This window comes from Narcine bancroftii, chromosome 6, assembly GCF_036971445.1.
Source record: "Narcine bancroftii isolate sNarBan1 chromosome 6, sNarBan1.hap1, whole genome shotgun sequence".
Classification (NCBI taxonomy): Eukaryota; Metazoa; Chordata; class Chondrichthyes; order Torpediniformes; family Narcinidae; genus Narcine; species Narcine bancroftii.
Genome location: NC_091474.1, coordinates 93,254,528 through 93,260,657, shown reverse-complemented (window position 1 = coordinate 93,260,657; position 6,130 = coordinate 93,254,528).

Here is a 6,130-nt window from a genome sequence, read left to right as displayed (position 1 = left end):
GACATATAGCAAGGTAACAGGTCATTTCAGTCCATAGTCCGCACCGCCCAATTTACACCCCATGAACCTATTTTCAAATGGTGGGAAGAAACCGGAGACCCCAGGAGAAAACCCACGCAGACATGGGGAGAGTGTGGAAACTCCTGACAGGCAACGTGGGATTCAAACCCTGGTCCCGATCACAGGTGCTGAGCCGACTGAGCCGTCTGTGTTTCTCCAATTTGCAGGTGGTCTCAGTCTGGCAGGGCATGAGACCTTGGACAGACACGTCAGCAAGGGAATGAAATGGCGAACTGAAATGGGGGGCCTCTGGAGAGATCCACGCTATCACAGCAGACAGAGCCGAGCTGATCTCCCAGCCTGCGCCCAGTCTTTTTGATGTAGGAGAGTCCACAGTGGGAGTACCAGATGCAGTAGGTGATCACTTCACTTGGAAGGACTGTTTGGGGCCCTTAATGGGGGTAAGGGAGGAGGTGTGGGCAGAAGCAGAGCATCTCCTGAAGTCGCAGGAGTAGCCGTCGATGGAGCCCGCTCTGCCACCTACTGGAGGATGCAGTGACTGCAAGTCTGTCACAACATCAGGGCCAGGAGTGACTTCTTTCACAACAACCCAGGGACACTTAAGCCTTGGGTGGCCAAGTGCCTCGAAAGGAAGAGGAGAGGGGACATTCTCTCTATTGCCACTTCTACAAAACGAGAATGCTTAATAGGTCAAGCAGCATCTGTGGAAAGATGTTTCTAATTTGAACTGGAATGAGAGATGCGAGTCAGGGCGTGGTGGGGGGGGGGGGGGTGGCGGTAAGAGACGTGGGGAACAAAGGAAGCATCTGCCAGAATGATTCAAAACCTGGTCTTGTTTTAGATTTCTAGCATCTTCCATTATTGTCATTTAGAATGTAATATACAGGAAATTCTTTAACTTTGGTCTAATGTTCTAATGTCTTAGGACAGATAGTCGCCACTTTGTCCAGCTCCCCTACAGCATCTGGTGTTACCAGGCGGTCTCCCCTCCAAGTGCAGACCAGCCCTGAGCCTGCTTAGCTTCTGAGATCAGACAATCCCAGGCTGATACTCCCTGAAGTGAGCCTTTGGTTGCCTTCCCTGCATCACTGTAGTTTACTCGTCGAGTGGCTTCTCGAAACGCCTCAGAATGTTTTTTTTGGTTCATTGTTCAGTGGATGGTTTGTTGTTGTCCTGCGCCAAGTTAGATCTCAGCCAAGATTTCAAGCAGGGTGACATGGTCACGGCTGCAAGCTCAGTCCTGACCTCCAGCGTGAACTTTGCCCGTTCTCCCTGTGACAGGATCACAAGATACAGGAGCAGAATTAGGGCCATCGAGCCTGCTCCGCCATTCTAATAACGAGCTGATCCATCCACCCACTCAGCCCCACTCCCTGGCCTTCTCCCCGTAACCTTTGATGCCTTGAACTAATCAAATACCTGTCAATCTCTGCCTTAAATACACCCAACGGCCCGACTTCCACAGCCGCCTGTGGCCACAAGTTCCACCGACTCACATTCCAAAATAATTTTTCCGCATCGGTTTTAAATTGACTCCCTCTTATCCTGAAGTTGTGCCCACTTGTCCTAGAATCCCCTTCCATGGGAAACTTTCCTCCTTCATCCTTCTGTACTCCAAGTACAGTCCAAGAGCTGGCAATAGTTCCTGACATGTTAACCCTTTCATTCTAATAAATCTTCTCTGAACCCTCTTCCACGCCCAAGTAGGCAAGTGGCAAAGAGAAGCAAAGCTAAACTGATGGCCATGTATGAGGCAGAATAATGGGGCTGGGTGCTTCACAGCTCCTAAAGGTCATAGCTGAAGGGTGGACGTGTGGATGAGCTCCCTCAGCCCCATAAATGCTCTTCATGTCGTGCGACTCAAGAAGCCTCTGGCAACCAAGTCCAACAGCTGGGCCTTCGCGCGTAGCCCTTCTTGAAGCCAGTTGCTCCAGGCAGATGGGGATCATTAACCACAAACAGTGACCCATCTAGTGGGGGTGGGGGGTGGCACACCCAATTTCAAACCTCTGCTGCTTTCCCCCCCCCACTCACAGGAAAGACTTTGGGAGTAAACCCCGAGGAAAAATCCGGGGTCCCGAAGGCAGCTGACCACTCTACCCAATGACTCCTGCGGTGCTGCTGGCACCAAATTGTATCGTCTTTCATCATTATTTTTGACCTGTCACTAACATGGTGGGGTCTCCGCTGCATAGGGAACAGACTGATCTCCACATCAGGGCTTGTGCCCTGGAGAGGGGCCACTCCAGCTTTAGTTATAGAGTCAGGAAACACAGGAAGCTAGCGCAGTGAACGACCTATGGTATTTTTCAAGATGGAGTGAAAATAGATCTATTTCCCCAGATCTCTGCAGCTGTGGCCATGTAACCCTGAATTTCTGCTAAGCTCTTTGCTCAATTTGCAGTGGGGACCAGTCCAGTAAATCTCAACAATGAAAGAGACGGTGGTGGGGGTAGGGAGGGAGGTCATTTCTCTGAATTTCCTTGCTCAGGTTCCTGAACAATAGGAGTCAAAGGCTTTGGGGAACAGACAGGAATTGAATTCGAGGCCTGTGCACACAGCTAAGATCGGAGTTAAGGACAGAGCTGACTCCTGCGTCAAATTCTTGCAGCCAAAAGGGAGAGAAATTAAATGAGGAGAGAAGGGAGCAAACAAGAAATAAGTGAGGAGCACAGAAAGGGATGCAGGCAACAGACGGGAAGGGTAATGGATGGTCCAACCCAAAGACAGCTCTCAATTAACCGTCAAAATATAGATACGCTAGAGGAACTCAGCCCGTCTCGCCGTGGCCATAGAAGGTAAAAGATATATTACTGATGTTTCAGGTTTGAGCCCTTCCTCCAGGTCAGCCTTGAAGAAGGGCTAAGGCCCAAACTATCAGTAATATTACTTTACCTCCCATTGGACACAGCAAGACCGGCCAAGTTCCTCCAGCCTTTCTGTGTTTGACCACAATCACAGCATCTGCAGACTTTTGTGTTTCAATCTCAACTGATCGTTTCTATCTCCTGCTGGTCTCGATGAAGGGGCTTAACCTGAAATGTGGACTGACAATTTCTACCCTTGGACAACCAACAGCTCATCATTTGCTCTAATTTACGCTTCTCCAATTTGGTTCTCTCCCCTACCCCACCATGTCCACACTTGCCTTCATCTATAACTTCAGGACCAGTTATCATTGTTCCAAAATACTCTCCCATTGAAACAATTGAGGTCCATTTCCCAATACAAGGTCTAGTGTGATCACTTCCTTGGTTGGACTAGCTAAGATAATGTTTCAAGAAACTCTAGTGGTGACCAATGCGGTTGGTGTACAGGCGAACTGGGGCTCCGAGTGTAACGCACACGCGGTCGGAGAAGCCCGCACTAAAGATGGCGCCAGGCATCTTCCCCTTTCCCCAAAGGAAAGAGCCCGCATGCGCAAAATCTGAACAGCAGCCAGTATGCAATGCAACTTCTGGTTCCCTAAAAAAAGCCTTGGGGCAGGAACCAAGTAATAAATCAGCAAGCTTCGGAACAAATCTGGTGACTTCCAGTCTCGTTATTCGATCTGTTAGCGTGAATGCTACACCCTCTTGAATACATCTAAAAAGTCCTGCCCCGTCCAAGTCTCTTGCACTGAGCTAATCCCAGGCAACATTGGAGAAATTAAAATCACCCACCATGACAGTCCTGTTGCTATTCAGTGTGTTTACTTGATTCTCCATTTCCTGCCAAAATGAGATGGAAGAACAGATAGGGGTTACTCCGTAGACTACTTCTGAATTCTACCATCTCCAAAAAATCTGCACCAACTCCCAAAACTTAACCATGACCTACGTCACGATCTTGAGAAGAAACCCTGATCCAACTGATCCTCACCTGCCCGATGAATCTACTTTAATGAAGGAGCTGTGATCAGTGCAGATGAAAACAATCGCAACAGCGACACAGGAACAGATAGCTCAGCTCGACATCTCTTGTCCAATTACACCCCCAAGCTTCTTGGAATGCTTCCCTGCATTAATAACAAGCATTGACAGATTTGCCTTATTCCCATTGAGTTGCAAGCCACACAAACACAAATAGATCAAATTAAACGAGAATGAAGTGAAGGCAGATTTAGAAACGGATGGCCTTGCGTGTTATATCGTCCAATTAATCCATGTGGGAGTTGAAAGTTTGTCAGCAGGCCAACTCCTTCCTGAGGCAAAGCCGTGCTCCAAAATCAACATTGGCTGTGCTTTCAATTCCAAATGTAAATTATGGCAATTGACTCAAGATTAAATTTTTTTTAAAAAGACATACAGCAGGGTAAGAGGCCTATCTGGCCCACCATGATGTACCACCTAATTAACCTACAACCCCAGTATGTTTTTTTTTTGGGGGGGGGGGGTTGGGAGGCACTCAGGTCACAGGGAGGAGGAACAAACTCCTCAGGTCACTGTAATAGCATTGCGCCAATTGTGCCGCCCAAAAGACAGAAAATAGGTCAAACCCCAAACGATCATTGATTAAAACACGTTCTTCCATTAGACACCTAATTGAGCAAGGTCTTGCCCACATGCAAGTGTGGCCTGACTCAGACGTGGGTTGGGAGAGGATCCTCTCGGATGTTCATTGATAGCTGCTGTTTCATGCTGATGACTGATCCCAGTCGTCATCAACTCCATGTCCAAAATAATTAGTGGATCTGCCTGTGACCATCTGGAGGCAAGGGCTGGCAGTTACCCTCCCACCAGAATGCCAAATGGCATGTTTCTGGGGTATCTCCTCCCACAAGAATTGTTTTTTTAAAAAAAAATCATAGATGGTATCTGATTCATTAAATCAAAATAAAGACAGATTTACAGCCCGGATATTCAAAATATTGAATGCCTGGCCCCGGCATATCCTACAGGCAGCAGCACCATCTAGAGCAGCAATTCTCAACGTTAGCCCTACGCTTTGGTCCCTCTGGGGGACACAGCACATTTAAGTAAAAGCCTTGCTTTCCTTTCACCTCACGAAACATAAATATTTTTAATGTTTTTTTTTATTATTCAGTTGGAAGGAGAGAAACCAAAATTTGATTGCTTCACAGGGAAGGGGGCTCCAAAACTTTGAGCAGAGGGTGGTGGTGGGGCACAGCCGAAAAAAAAAGGTTGAGAAGGGCCAATCCCAGAGGGAAATGTAGAGGGAAAATAAAGGTCGTCATTGTAGCCATTATAAGTGAGATGCAAATACATTCTGACTACAGCCACACACATTATGCATGACTCAAAAAAAGTGCTGGGCCCAAAACGGTGGTTACCCTTTACATTCTGAGTCTCTCCAGCATGTTTTATTGCTCGCTACCCCAGCGTCTGCAAACTTCCTTCCTAAACTTTAAATACATGCGGTTATAGAACATCTAAATGGTGCAATTAAACAGAAACCATCCTCCTTTAATGCTCTACTGTTTTTCATGCTATTATCATAATGCCTTGACAAAGGATGAATAGGCACTACACAAACAAATCACAGAATTTTAAACAGTGTTGAAATAGTAATGGTCACTACACTAATCATAAACAATATTGGGATCTAGAATTTCAATTTAAAAAAGGTCACCCAAATCTCCGACTTCTACCACTGAAACTGGGCACCAGTTATGGAGATCACGGGGGGAGGGTTAAGGCTGGATTGCGAGTGGTTACCTCTCTTCTGCAGTGCTCAATAGGATGGACTGAAAGAGTGGAAAACAGTACAAATGCCAAAATACCATTGTTTTAATATAAATTAGTTTAATATTGGCTAGATGCTGTTTGCACATTAGAAAAATTATAGGTGCAAATTATTCCATTTTTATTTAAATCTTGTTAACAGCACTAACTTTTATTTGCAAAAAAAACAAGTGTGCAGGATTTTGTATTTATAAAACTGAGATTACAAAAAAGATTCACTTTGCCAAATTGTGAGATATGTAACAGAAGCAAAGAATCAGGCAGAGGATTGAAGAGCAACGTTTTAAAATGACTTCAGAATGTATCCGGTAATAATAAGGTGGCCAATCATCTTGACACAGTGCATAAAACATGAAAGTTTTCTTTCCGAAACAACTAGAGATATTGCACAATCAACCCAGTGTGGGAGCCAAGTACAGTTGTCA